This window comes from Capra hircus, chromosome 18 (assembly GCF_001704415.2).
Source record: "Capra hircus breed San Clemente chromosome 18, ASM170441v1, whole genome shotgun sequence".
NCBI lineage: Eukaryota > Metazoa > Chordata > Mammalia > Artiodactyla > Bovidae > Capra > Capra hircus.
In genome coordinates, this window is record NC_030825.1 from 11,112,264 (window position 1) to 11,127,759 (window position 15,496).

At 42.7% G+C, this 15,496-nt stretch overlaps 1 protein-coding gene across 1 annotated transcript in view; it reads left to right on the forward strand.

Annotated features, from left to right (window-relative positions):
• The window catches only part of CDH13 (cadherin 13), a 1,049,904-nt gene that overhangs the window by 616,427 nt on the left and 417,981 nt on the right, over positions 1–15,496 (forward strand). The window lies entirely within an intron of this gene.

Here is a 15,496-nt window from a genome sequence, read left to right on the forward strand (position 1 = left end):
CTCCCCATCCCATCCATCTGGGTCATCCCAGTGCACCAGCCCTGAGCACCCTGTCTCACACATCAAACCTGGACTGGCAATCTGTTTCACATATGATAATATACATGTTTCAATGCTATTCTCTCAGATCATCCCACCCTCGCCTTCTCCCACAGAGTCCAAAACACTGTTCCATATATCTGTGTCTCTTTTGCTGTCTCACATATAGGGTTATTGGTACCATCTTTCTAAATCCCATATATATATGCATTAGTATCCTGTATTGGTGTTTTTCTTTCTGACTTACTTCACTCCGTATAATAGGCTCCAGTTTCATCCACCTCATTAGAACTGATTCAAATGCATTCTTTTTAATGGCTGAGTAATATTGCATTGCATATATGTACCACAGCTTTCTTATCCATTCATCTGCCGATGGACATCTAGGTTGCTTCCATGTCCTGGCTATTATAAGCAGTGCTGCAATGAACACTGGGGTACAGGTGTCTCTTTCAATTTTGGTTTCCTCGGTGTGTATGCCCAGCAGTGGGATTGCTGGGTCATATGGCAGTTCTATTTCCAGTTTTTTAAGGAATCTTCACACTGTTCTCCATAGTGGCTGTACTAGTTTGCATTCCCACCAACTGTGTAAGAGGGTTCCCTTTTCTCCACATCCTCTCCAGCATTTATTGTTTGTAAACTTTTGGATAGCAGCCATTCTTACCGGCGTGATATGGTACCTCATTGTGGTTTTGATTTGCATTTCTCTAATAATGAGTTATTGAAACTCCAGTACTTTGGCCACCTCATGTGAAGAGTTGACTCATTGGAAAAGACTCTGATGCTGGGAGGGATTGAGGGCAGGAGGAGAAGGGGACGACAGAGGATGAGATGGCTGGATGGCATCACTGACTCGATGGACGTGAGTCTGTGTGAACTCCGGGAGTTGGTGATGGACAGGGAGGCCTGGCTTGCTGCGATTCATGGGGTCGCAAAGAGTCAGACACGACTGAGTGACTGAACTGAACTGAACTGATGTCTGTTTCAGCACATGACAAACAGTAAGAGCTCAGAAACTATTGGATAACTGAATGTAAGTGAGTAAGGACAGACACATGTCTTTACCCAAGCTTAGGACCAGTCACCGTGCTCACGCTCCCTGGGATGGAATCTGAAACCAAGTCCCTGTCATCCCTAGGTTATCAAATGCTCATCTTCATAGAGATAGCCTTATCAGCCAACTCAGCTGACACTGGCAGAGTGAGGCTTTACAGTCAATCATGGAGTTGTTCATTGTGTGGCTGAATCAGATTCCTTACAGTTCTGTGATCTCTGTAAAACCCTCACTGTTGGCTTCTCATTTGGGATTTTCAATCTTGAACAAAGAGGTCACCTAGCAGGGAGGAGATTTAGGCAGTCAAAAGGTGGGGGTGGTTCTGGATGGTGCTGGAGTCACTAGCTATTTGACTCTGGGCAAGTCGCCTCTGAGAGCTAGTCTCCGCATCTGGGCAAAGGAATAGAACGCCATTGCCCGCCTCACAGGTAAGAGCAAAATATGGCCATCTGCATGAGTATATTTATCATACCACCAGACACGCCATGAACACTCGGGAACATTATGGCCTATAGGACGGAAAGCTAGGATTAAGGGTAAAGAACGCAGGCCACTCTGAAGAGAATTGGAAGAGAACTTTTCAGTGTAAAGAGGTGGGAACTAACATTTCCCAACCCAGCCATGTTCCAGGCTGGGAACATCTCTGGTAAATTTAGTCCTGGAAAATGACAAAATTTTTAAGTATGTAACATATCACATAACAGTATAAAACTGTAATGAGTATGATTAACATAATAGATAGTATACTTAATAGATAATAGATAAAAATAATTAGTGTATGATTAAGCTAACATAAAGTACTATAGTATAATATATGGTTACATAGTATAAAATTTACATGCCTTTTTAAAACCTTTTTCAGACTAAGCTGAAAAAATCAAAGACCAGAGTTTGGTAGGGAAATGATTTTGGTGATAAAGTGAGGAAACCAGATAAGTTCTGTTGAGCTGGTTTCAGCTGTTTCGTGATAGCATTTTAATTATAAAAGATCTTACCAGCTTCCACACACATCCTTTCTGCACAAATGTTAGCTCCCAGCTCGGAGGCCTTCTTTTTACCTCCAGTTATTCTCACAAGTGATGTCCTCCTCCTTTGGTTTTTATATGACTTTGGAATGGCTCCTTAACCTTTAGAGGAAGTACATTTTGTCTGGGAGACCAGGATATTCATGTGATCTATCTACAGCTTCTCTCTCTCAGAAAGAGAAAAAATTCTATATTAATGTCCTACACGAAATGAAAACAAGGTCTCGTGGAAAAAATGTCATTACATGGTTTTCTCTGTGCTCCTACTGATCCTGGTCACTTTCTCATCGGTGCTTTAATTACCTCTCTCCATTAGAGGTGCAGTCTTGAGAAAGTAATTATGTGGTTGTTTGAGAGACTCAAGTGGCCCTTCAGGGGCATAACTGAGCTGACTTCCTGTGATTCATTTGGGGATAGGGTTCTACCTTACTGCCTCAGAAAATAACTGAAGGAACTGGATTTTAGAATATGTCCTGGGTTTGTTGCCAAATTTAATGGCCAGATTTACATTAAAATATCCAATGAACTATTGAAAAATATTAATACCATTCCTTGCTGCCAGGCATCAGAGAACTCTGGGAAGAGAGGGTCATCAAAGAGGCCAACAAAGAAGAGTGGGAAGGCTGGGGTGGGGGGGGCTCCCTTCCCCTCCTTTCTGCCCTGGGCTTCAAGGGAGCCAAGAGTTGTTGCAGAAGACCTCTCCAACCCAAATATATATATATTTAAAAAACAGTGCCACCTTCAGATACAGGCAGCCTTGCAGGTTTATACTGTCAGATTTTACAACATGTCCTTTACTTATGGGTAGACTCACACCAGTAGGCTGGATGTTCAGTTCCCTCGGCATGTCCACCCTCTTGTGCATGTTACAGTCTCTAAAACTACGAATGGTTACCCCCAAGGATACCCCTTCTTTCCTTCATCTTGGAGGTGTTTTTCTTCCAATTTAAGATCACCCACATGAGACAGAGTACTTATTCTGGGAGGCTAAGGTACATGTGTAAAAAGCCATTAGTGCCTGCAAACCCACAGATTACCTTAGAGGTCATGCTCATTCAGCCAAAACCAGTGGCGCACTCGGGAAGCCCAGCACAGAGAAGGACCCAAAACTGGTGGGGTGAAATCAGAGATTTCCCAAGGGACATGATGACTACCAGAGGAATCCAGATTAAAGTGAGATGAATGAGACCACTGAGATACTCGTCTTGAAGCCGAAGTTCTCAGTCATCAAGAGAAGTAACAATGCAACAGTTTAAAGCCTCAAAATTAATGCAAAATTCATGACGAATAAAGTATCAAAAATTTAAGTAAAAACAGATCAAATGAATGCAGAAAATCTGTAATGAACAAAAGATCAGAACTTTACATAATGACAGCATCAGTATAACTGGTTTTTCCTTTTAGCCTCAGGCTCTGATATGGTTCACCTTAGCACCATGACAGATCCTGTCTTAAAATTTTGAGGATTTGTTCATCATGAGTTTCTGATTCATTTTGTACTTGCCAAATATGACACTAAAATATTGTTTGTCTTGATGGCTGAGTTTTTTGGTACCTCCTTTCCATTGTCATGAAAACCAGCTTCTGCACTCCCCTCAGCCTCATCCAGCCCTGACCGCTACCTACCAGTTTGTCCCCATCACTGAGGGCTGCCCCTGACCCTGTGCTAGGAATTGAGCATTGCACCAGCTCCTTTTAATTCCTAACAACTGTAAGATACGAAATCTCTTATTAATGGATGAGCAGACAAGTTAAATAATTTGCCCAAGGTCCACCGTAGGTAGAGGAGGAGGGAAGAGAATTGGGTCTAAAGTCAATTTCTTTAGAAATGTTTATTAACAAGGGAAAAAAAGGCAGGGAGGAAGTAAAAGCAAGTGCAAATGCTCTGGGATGAGCAGAAGGCAGCTCCCTTAGCTGCGTTGAAGCTGCCCCATCCCCAGCTGAAGGGGTCCACACAGCCAGCTGTGCACACCGGCTTCTTGAAGGTGACATTTCCCAAGCAGAGTGTTACTGAGAACTTGTGCATCCAGGACTGTGTGTGTGTGGAAACTGATTGCTTAACCTTTTCCCAAAGAGTCTTCGACAAATATGGCATACCCCCAAATGAATTATTTTTCCTTTCATAAAACTCAAGTGGATGCATCTCCATTTCTCTGCAAAAAGAACAGCTGCCGTGCAATCACTCGAAATGCAAGGTCTGAATGGAAATTAATGCTGTTGATGAAACCAGCGGTCTAAAACATTAAAGGATATTGGGCTGAGAACACAATGGCATTTGCATCCGATTGAACATCCACACCGATTTGCATAACGGAGATGTCAATTGTATTGCAAGAGAAAAATCAGCCTACCTGGGCTCGCAGTAATTCTGCCTGCTAGATATAGCTCCTTCACAGGGTGGAACACCACCATGCCTTGTCCTTTTGAAAGAGAAACTTTGAAAGTATGTAACTCCTACATTCCAGTGAGTCTTCAGTGAAACAAGAGTGAAACCTGTCCTGAGCTGGTGCCTGCTCCCCCATCTGCAAGAAACAACAAGACAAATTTCTGCCAGAGGCCAGGGCCAGTAAGTCTCTCTGTCTGCATATGAATGTGCATTAATTTGGTTGTCAGACAATGAACAGTACATAACCCAACCTTGGACCCTATTGGCCTCCACTGCTAGAAACCATATCAATATTAATCTCACTGTTTTGGTGTCTGCTAATTCATCAGCTGGGAGTGCACATGTGGTATGCTTGTTCAGAATGCAGATGCTGGAGTCCCACTCAAGTGTTGGACCCGGATATTCATTTATGTTTTCAAAGACTGCTTTGTTAACCCAATGGAAAGACAATTCAAGGTAGACTTTCAGTAGATCTTTTGCTGTGCTCGGCACTTCAGTCGTGTCCAACTCTTTGCAACCCCATGGACTATAGCTCACCAGGCTTCTCTGTCCATGGGGATTCTCCAGGCAAGAATACTGGAGTGGGTTGCCATGCCCTCCTTCAGGAGATCTTCCCTACCCAGGGATCGAACCTAGGTCTCCTGCATTGCAGACGAATTCTTTACTGTCCGAGCCTAGTAGGTTTATTTCCATAGGGGCAAAGAAAGTTTTTCTGGTGGCCTCACATTATTTGATGTAACTAAAAATAAAACTAGCCCTGACTACTCATAACTCAAAACCCATGGAGGTTATGGCATAGGAAACAAGGGTAAAAAAATTAAACTCCAACTTATTTTGACCTAAATTTATGCAAAATGCAGCTTTTGCCTGATTTACTCAGAAAAATGCCCCACATTGCCCCTCAATACATGTGGTACCCATGTATATTCAAAAAGTGTTTTCTGTGATTGTTTTCCATGTAGCTAATATCACCTTGACCAGATCAAAGTTCCCCACAGTTATTTTTTTAATATACAAATTTATTACATCCCTTTTAATCATACTTGCTCTCAGTGGATATAAGTGATTGAATTCATCTATATAACAGAGTTAACTTAAAATGTCCTCCAGGTATTTTTCACTGCTGGCTTATGTCACCGCCTTTGTTTACATTTAGTTCAGAAAGTACAAATTTAAGAAGTGACAGGTGAACTAGATAGAAGATCAATGCAGGGAGTCTCTGTTTAGGCTTTAACAACTCAGTAGCTGTTAACTGAAGCGTGAATGCAGACATCAGTAAATCCCAATTCAAATAGTACAGTCGTAATCACAACAGTGGTATTTTCTCCTCCGCCCAATGATGCTCTTAGAAGTAGCTTCATTAACATTACGTCACTGGTTTTGTTCTGATTTTACCCCACTCTAAAATTACCTGTCCTCTATCATGGGGTCCTTCTCACATGGAGCTTTCTTAGAGCCGATGTCTGTCTGTTAGTCCTGCTGTCCAAGAACCCTCCATCTCCCAGCTTCCCCCCCACCCCCCACAATTGCTTGGCATCTGTCATTAAAGTAAGCAGCTCTCAGCCACAACGACACCAAGTTCAACTCTATCTGTATCTTGCCACCTCTATTTCTGTTTCGAACAAATCTGCCCGATACAAAAATCAAGAGCTCTCCTGAGTAAAGCCTATCAAATATCCTCACCAACCTGACAATTTCTTTTGGATGATAAAACATGATTATGAATATTTGAATTGAAATCATTTGGATGCTCATTAGGAAAAAAAAAAAACCCACTATCAGTACTGTATTTCTGTAAATTCCCTCAGGGCATATTCAGAAGATCAGTATTATAAAAGCTTGAACAGTTATATTAGTTTAACTTGATTGTATACTGATTCTTTTTTCTTTATTTATACTTACATGGAATAACACATTAATAAGAATTGAGTAATTTTTTTAACAAAACAAATGAGTTTGCTTTTGGAAAACACTTTTACAATTCATGTTGGGTAATTAGGTCCCAATCCTTGATGCGTGGTTTTTGGTATTGAATAAATGATTGAATCTATAATTAAACATGCCCCTTGGACCGAAATTACTAAGCAGGTAGTTGGTAACACAACACAACACACAACAACAATGAACATTGCTTCAGATGGCATCACAACAGTAATTACTGTGCAATATTATATTCTATTTTAAAGCACTCTTTAAAGAATAGCTCATCAGCAATGGAAAATGCATTGAACTTTTATGACAGGCTTTTGTACCACACACTTCTGATAAGGACCATATCCTCTGATAAGAGGTCAGGGAACTACCTTGCCATGTAATATTCATAACTTCATTAAGTCATTTTTAACAGCAAACATTTGTTAAATGATAGGTGTGTTAGGGGCTGGAGACACAGAGACTGTAATCTGACCCGTGCCTTCGGGGGCTCGCATTCTGACTTGGGGGCCACTGCGTGTGCAAGCGGAGGAGGCGGTGGTGCCCACTCCAGTGCTCTTGCCTGGAGAATCCCATGGAAGGAGGAGCCTGGCGGGCTGCAGCCCATGGGGTCACAGAGTCAGGCACGACTGAGCGACCTCACTTTCACTTTTCACTTCCATGCGTTGGAGAAGGAAATGGCAACCCACTCCAGTGCTCTTGCCTGGAGAATCCCAGGGACGGGGAGCCTGGTGGGCTGCAGCCCATGGGGTCGCTAAGAGTCGGGCACGACTGAGCGACTTCTCTTTCCCTTTTCACTTTCATGCATTGGAGAAGGCGATGGCACCCACTCCAGTGCTCCTGCCTGGAGAATCCCACAGATGGGGAGCCTGGCGGGCTGCAGTCCATGGGGTCGCAGAGAGTCGGGCACGACTGAGCAACTTCCCTTTCACTTTTCACTTTCATGCACTGGAGAAGGCGATGGCACCCCACTCCAGGATTCTTGCCTAGAGAATCCCAGGGATGGGGGAGCCTGGTGGGCTGCCTTCTATGGGGTCACACAGAGTCGGACACGACTGAAGCGACTTAGCAAGAGCAGCAGCAGCATGTGCAAAGAAAGGGAGGTGTGGCAGCCTTGCCATCTGAAGGAGAAGCTCAAATCCCCAGTTATCACCTGGGGAAGGGCAGTTATTTCCTGAGACAAGGCCACATGCCCTTACTATGTCAGCAGTCCTCTTCCTTGTAGACAGAGATGCCTGACTCAGTGTCTACATCCAGAGATGACTTGTGTTTTAGAGATGGGCTTTTACTAATTAAACTCATGAGAGATGTAAGCCAGAATGCAAATGTAGTCATTTATAGTAAAAAACCAAAGATTAGCTGGCTTCTGTGTATAGACAGTCTGAGCCACAAGGGAAGCCCCCATAATTCTAATTCAGAGAATTAAAGTTATGTCTGGAGGAGTCCATTAATCTTGTAAAAACTAAACTCTGGTCATTGAATGAAATCTTCCTATTGCAGAAATTTCTATAACTTTCTATGTACAGATGGATTCATAGGGTGAATTTCTCTGACCAGCAGCTCTCCACTTTCTGAGCATTTTTTCCTCACTGGTGGTGCTTTCAATCTTAACATGTGTCCTTAGTTTCAAGATATGCATCTCCTGATCTTTTTGCTTCTTTCCTTCAATTGCGGGCTTACTAACCATGCCAAGCATGTCATTTGCCTTTTCTCTTCTAATCTTCATAATTTCCCTATGATTTACATTACACTCCCATCTTACAGATTTAAAAAATCAATTCGTATTGAGATTCAGTTGCCTGCCTTTGATCAGATGGGCAGCGCCACAGTCAGATTTATTCTGTGGTCAGTTCCTGGAAGATAAGTGTCAAGAAACGGGACCAGTCTTAGGAGTTCAGGGTGGGGAGGAATAAGCCTGAGCATAAGCAGTGAGAATGGTTTAAGGCCAGATGTGTTTAGAAAAGGGAAGGGTAAAAGACTTGAGAGTGGGAACGCGGAAGGAGTCTGTGATCTGCTAGTGATGTCTGTCAAGGGGAAGTAGAGGGTGTGGTAGCAGAGGTGTCAGGCATTTACCCTCCAGGCTACAGGTTCACAGTTGTCAATGAGCACTATACACACACCCATGATACATCCCTGTCATCTAGTAGGGCACACAGTTTTCAAGCAGAAGTAATAGTTTTGTAATAGTTTTCAATCAGAGATAATAGTTTTTCACCAATCTTCCTATAGCTTGAATATTCTGCAACATATTCCAGATAAGTCCAATAACAGATTACATTTAGACCCAGGAGCTCATAAGTATACCTTTCCCTGGGCAGAAAGGGTCCTTTGTGTTTCCATCATGATGGATCCCAGTTTTGTGATGGTTTGGAACATTCCATACATTAAGAACAGTTGCTGAAAAAAGTGGGGAGCCACTGGAAGCTTCCTAAATAAAGCAATGATGAAATGAGGTATGTGTTTTGAAATGGCTCTTTGGCAGACACACTGAAGGAGAGAGGATGCCTGGGAGGCTGTGGATGTGTTTTCATGGCAATGATACTGACAGGAAATGCGTGGTTAAGAACAGGGAGATCTAAGGGGAGGGGCCGAATGCAAGCGCATGTTCTCAGATAGCTCTAGTGCCAGGAGGTTGCTTCTCCTTGAGCACTGTTTAAATGCCTACTAGTCCCTATTCTCACAGGTTTTTGAACTCAGTGCCTTTGACAGCATGTTGGAGAGAGCTCTTGATGTATGCCAGAGTTGCTTTCAGTCAAATAGAACTGACATTCTTCAACTAGTCAAGGAGATTTCAATGTCAAATAGGGCTTTGGTGTGAATCCTTGTAAGTTTTGGCTTCTGCACCGTGCACAGCACATAAATGCTTAATATGTGTTCATGGTGGGCACGTGGACGCGTGACCGAAGGAGAGGAGTAGAGAGACTGCTAGAAGGGCATTAGAACTCAGCTTTTATATGCTTGAAGCTGTTTCAAGGGGAGCTCTAGACTCCTCTTGAGGGAGTATATTTCTGTATTCCAATCTGTGCAGCAGTTGAAATTAAGGGGGAAAGGTGGAAGACACCAGTATAGATTTATCTATTGTAGAATGTAACCAAGCCAACAAAAATAAAAGTCATATTCTTCCATATGTAGCCCTTGGATATCAAGTACCAAAATTTCTGGAGTGCATATGTCAAAGTATGGATTCCTAGGTCCTACCCCAAACCTACAAAGTTAACCCCTCACAAAGGGAAAGAGAACTTTGAACAAGCTCCTCAATTCATTCTGTTGCACCGAAAAATGGTGAGAATCACTATTCTAGAGTTAAAGCCCAGCTTTCTGAGGACTTAAAACCCCAGGAATTAAGGATCTGTTGTGGAAGCAATTAATATGAGCTGGCTGAATTGCCTCTGAAAATCTTTTAAAACATCAGGGACACCAATCTCTCTTGGTTAACCTTTGAGCCAGAAGGACCGAGGCTTCAGGGGCCCAGATGGCCCCAGCACGAACCCTGTAGCACCCCAGCCTTGCTGACTGTTGTGTGAGGGTCCCAGCCCCAGGACCCTTAAGTAAGAAGAGTGGAGGGGATGTTTACTCTACACACTGTGATGTCTTTTCCAATAGTGATATTAACAGGAAAGTGTTATCTTTAGGGCATCTTCTTTGTTTTATGTATTTAGCAATAAATTTATATAACCTTTACTGTTTCTGAGTGTAAAAGTAATACATGTTTGTTGTTTAAAAAAATTAGAAAATTCAAAAAGCATAAAAAGAGTAAAAATTAGCCATAGTCCCACCAGAAAAAGATAATCACTGGCCATATATCTCCTTCCAGACTTTTCAGTGTGTGAATAAACTTTTACCAAAATGGAATTGCGGTTTTGCAACCTGTTTTATCCTGTTTGAATGGAGGTGATATCTTTCTAAGTCATGTATATTGTCACTGTTTAATGATTACAGAGTATCCCACAAATGTGGATGTTCTTTATTTTATTATTCCCTCATTTTTGATGTTTGAGTTCTTTAACTGTCCATTTTAGGCTATGAGGAAGAAAGATGAAACTGCCAAACATTGCAAGGAAAAGTACACAAAAATGGAGCTGCCCTCTGCAATCTGACGTTATAAAGCACTCTGCAATCTGACATTCTGGAAATTCATGAAGCTTCATGTTTAGACTCACTTTTAAGTTTAGGGCTATGGAGAAATAGGTTGACATATTTACATTTCCTAACTGTGCACTTAATGTTATTTGTATGGGTTTTTGTAGCTTACTACATACACTTCCGTGTCAATATTTTCATTTGGTTTTCTCAAACTTGGAAAGTAGGAACAGGAAGTGAAGTGAAGTAAAGTGAAGTAGCTCAGTCGTGTCCGACTCTTTGCAACCCCATGAACTGTAGCCTACCAGTCTCCTCAGTCCATGGAATTTTCCAGGCAAGTATACTGGAGTGGGTTGCCATTTCCTCCTCCAGGGAATCTTCTCAACCCAGGGATCGAACCCTGGTCTTCCGCATTGTAGGCAGACGCTGTACCATCTGAGCCACAAGGGAAGCCCCAGGAACAGGAAGATGTTATCTCAAGTTAGAAATGGATGAACTGAGCCTTGGCAAGTGACCAGCTGAGCCAGCTGCATCTTGCTCCCAGTTCATTTGTTGGTTCAACAAACACGTTCGAGCAAGTATTATGTGCTCAGCACCAGACCAGGCAGCATGTGCTGGACAAAATTACTGTGGCTTTTCCCTTCCCAGACCTGGTTCTTGTCAGAGTAAAACATGAATCAAATAATCTCCCCCAAAATAAAGTCTCAGACTTTAAAATTCTGCAGTGGATGAAAAGATCATGGTTTGTGTAGTGTTTACATATAAAAAGTCATCTACCACACTCTTAAAATTTGTACACTTGACTGTGTGTGATGTTTCTAGGACCTTCTAAGAAGGAAAGGTACTAAGATAGTTTGTTTAGAAAACATAGCTGCCACCCTCTTTATATATTATTATTTCAGAGGTGACAGGCGTGTTCACAGCATAGATGGTGGTGATGGTTCCATGGGTATATACTTATTTCCAAAAAATTCATCAGGTTGTATACATTAAACATATACAGCTGTCAACTGTGTCACAATTTAATGTCAATTGTGCCTCAATAAAGTGATCTTTTAAAAATAGGGCTAAAACAACCATCAGCCACCTTTTTGTGGATTAAATTATAATTTCACATCTCATTAAGTTATCATTTCAAAAGCCAAGTTTTAATTCAGCTTCTGTAAACACAGAATTTAAGTCAAGAAGGTATTTTTCACACTGTACAGTCAGGGCTCCTTATGTCCCTGAAAATGTGTAAGTATAAGAGAAGACTCATGTACATTTTCTCCCAACTTGATCCTTTAGCTAGTGGCTATTCAGCAAAATCAATTTTGCAAAATGTTATAAATATCTGCTATTTACCAGGAACCTGGAGAGGACAGACTAATAAGATCGTGGTCCTTGGTGTTAGGGGATTCATAGCCTAATAAGTGGGATCTGACAGACCAGAGGAGAATTTCAAAATAAATGCCCTGAGAGGCAAAGTTGGGGTGAAACAGAGGAGGGGGCATCAAGCCAAGTGGAGGTAAGAAGAGGAAAGTCAGAGAAGGCAATGAAGCAAGGATGCTTTTAGCTTCAAGAAGCAAACCTCTAACTCAAACTGATATAAACCTAAGTGAGGAAAAATTTCATCAAACTGGGAGGTCAGAAGAAGAACAAACCCTAAGGTGCAGTAACTGCAGTGGCTCAAAAATTCCACCACCGTCTCAGGTCTTTCCTTGTTTGGTGGCAACTGTCAACCCCGGTCTAACACCAGTACTTAGCTGGTATCGCGGTGGCATCAGCAATTGCATCAGAGACAATGACGTCAGAGAGAGGAAGAGGGGCACGAGGCCAGGATTCTCGCAGGGGGCTTAAATGGGCATCTTGGGCAAGATTAAGGGTCAGCTTTCACAAGTATCAAGAAAGGTTTTCCCCAAGGACTTTAGACCCAGCCTGTCTAAAGATAAGTAGGGCCTTTTCTGGTCTCTGAGTGTTAGAGACGGAGAGAGAACCGTCTCGGAATGTGTGAATGCAGTGGACACGGAAGATCACAGTTGTTCTGGGAATCCCAAGCACTCCTCCTGGACTGGACTGGAGAAGCGGCGTAGAGACCAGATGAGTGATGAGAGACGAGGCTGCCGGGGAAGCTGGGGATAGATTATGAAGGATAGCACAAGCCACACTAAGAAAGGGAGGTTTTATCTTGAAGGAGCTGGCAGACCACTGAAAGATTTGAAGCAGGGGAGCACATAAGATTCCATGGGAAAATCAATTGAATGGGTTGGGGGGTAGGGCAAGGTCTGAGTCCTAGAGAGTCAAGTTGGAAGGAGTCTGAATGGTGCCAGGTACCTGGTTCAGTGGGTGAGTTGAGGGGAAAGAAGGAAGCTCAAAGGGGTGATTCTGGTTTTTCCTAGGGCTTCCAAGTTTCCCTAGAGGACTGGATAAATGTGATAACACATTTGGGAAAGTCAGACTCCAACAGCTGGCTACATAGACCAGACACAATAATACAGACTGAAATGATAGATACTGGTTCTCAATAGTTACGGGATATTGGCCAGCGGGCTGGCTGAAAAGCTTTTATAAACACCCATCTACTGGTGATAGTACTTGTGTTGTACAAGCATGAACGTGGATGTGATATTTGCCAGCAAGGCATTGAACAGATATCCTGTGAGTTAATAGTCTAATAATTAAATTTGCATGATTTAAGCACCTTGGTGAAGCTGCTAATAAGGTGAGTTAGGCTTCAGAAGCAATTTCTCCCTCCCTAGTGTGTGTTTGGTGTGTGTGTATGTGTGTGTCCGTGTGCTCACCAAGTCTTAAAGCATACAGGACAGAACTTCTCCACTTTGCATATTTTGCAAAGGAGCCTCTTCTTGGAGCTTCAAGTGTGTATAATTGGAATGAACTATGCATTCCTCCAGACCTGCCAGGTTTCGTCATCATGTGAGGGTAGCTAGTTCAATCACAGCTGACTCATTTGTAGTCACAGAACTGTACTCCTTTGATCCCACTATGTAAGCATGGTTCAAACAGAAGCAAGGAGTGGACCGATCCCTTGACGTGATTCTAGCCATCCTGCTGAGTGTAGGTGGGGACTGGTGGCCACAGAGAACCTCCTGCCCGGGCACTTCTGCCCAACCTCTCTTCTCTCAAAGGACATTTTCATCTAAATATGTATACCAAGGAGTTCTGATGTCTTGAAGTTTTCAATCTAACCCCAGAGTATTTATACATCGGTCTTTCCTTTCGTAGCAACAGAATAGCCTGGAAAAAGCCTAGAAGTTGGACTTGTCCCTTCTGAGCTTGAATCCTAGCTCTGCCTCTTAGCAGCCATAACCTTGACTCCCTGCGTATAGGGGAAAGGGTATGTGATTTTGTACCCAGTAGAAGAGAGTTTATATCTTAGTTCTGACACTGATTAGATATGTGAGTCTGGACAGTTATGGTCCATTTTCCTTCGTCTGTAAAATGGGGTTAAAGCTAAGTTACTTCAGTCATGTCCGACTCTGTGTGACCCCATAGATGGCAGCCCACCAGGCTCCCCCGTCCCTGGGGTTCTCCAGGCAAGAACACTGGAGTGGGTTGCCATTTCCTTCTCCAATGCATGAAAGTGAAAAGTGAAAGTGAAGTCGCTCAGTCATATCTGACCCTCAGCGACCCCATGGACTGCAGCCTTCCAGGCTCCTCCGTCCATGGATTTTCCAGGCAAGAGTACTAGAGTGCGGTGCCATCACCTTCTCCAAAATGAGGTTAATACTGCTTAATTTTAGTGTCGACAAGGTGATGGCATTCAATAAAGTGATTGGTAGAGATGCAATCACATAAGAGCAACTCCATATATTACAGCTGTTGCAATTATTGATGTCTTAGGCCCTGTGTCCTAATCTGAAACATAGGAATAATAAAAACACCCAACCTGCATGTTTGATATGAGCACTACAGTGGTACTTCTAGAACAGGGTTTCTCATCCTCACCCTCGGCACTCCTGACATTAGGGGCATCCTAATTCTTCCATGTAAGTTGATACCCTCCAGATGCCAGTGGCATTCACCAGGCCCAGGTGCAGTAGCCAAGAGCATCTCCAGATATTGCCAAGTGTCCTTGATGGGGGAGTGGATTCCCTCTACTTGAGAACAATGGTTCTAGAATATAGAAGCCCTTGGGAAGTATTTAATAAAGAAGAGTAGCCCTATTTATAACCTATCTATAAGACCATGAAAAGAGGTATAGAAAGCAAAATATTGTATTTGTTTTTTGAACCTCTAAATAGTAACACAAAAGTAAGAATAGTGGAAAAAATTAAACTCTTTTCAGCATGATTGTTGTTCAGTTGCTAAATCATGTCTGCCTCTTTGCAACCTCATGGAATGCCAGGCTTCTCTATCCTTCACTATCTCCCAGAGTTTGAGTCAGGGATACCATCCAACCATCTCATCCTCTGTCACCCCCTTCTCCTGCCCTCAATCTTTCCCAGCATCAGGGTCTTTCCAATGAGTTGGCTCTTTGCATCACATAGCCAAAGCACTGGAGCTTCAGCTTCAGCATCAGAACTTTCAGTTAGTATTCAGGATGGATTTCCTTTGGATTGACTGGGTTGCTCTCCTTGCTTCTTTGATCCCCTTGCTGTCCAAGGAACTCTCAAGAGTCTTCTCCCGCATCACAATTCAAAAGCATCAATTCTTCAGCGTTCAGCCTTTTTTATGGTCCAGCTCTGACATCCATACACAACTACTATGGTCCAACTCTGACATCCATACATGACTACTGGAAAAACCATAGCTTTGACTATACAAACCTATGTCAGCAAAGCGATGTCTCTGCTTTTTAATATGCTATCTAGGTTTGTCCCAGATTTTCTTCCAAGGAGCAAGTGTCTTTTAGTTTTGTGGCTGCAGTCACTGTCCACAGTGATTTTGGAAACCAAGAAAATGAAATCCGTCATTGTTTCCACTTTTTCTCTGTCTATTCGCCATGAAGTGATGGGACCGGATGCCTTGATCTTAGTTTTT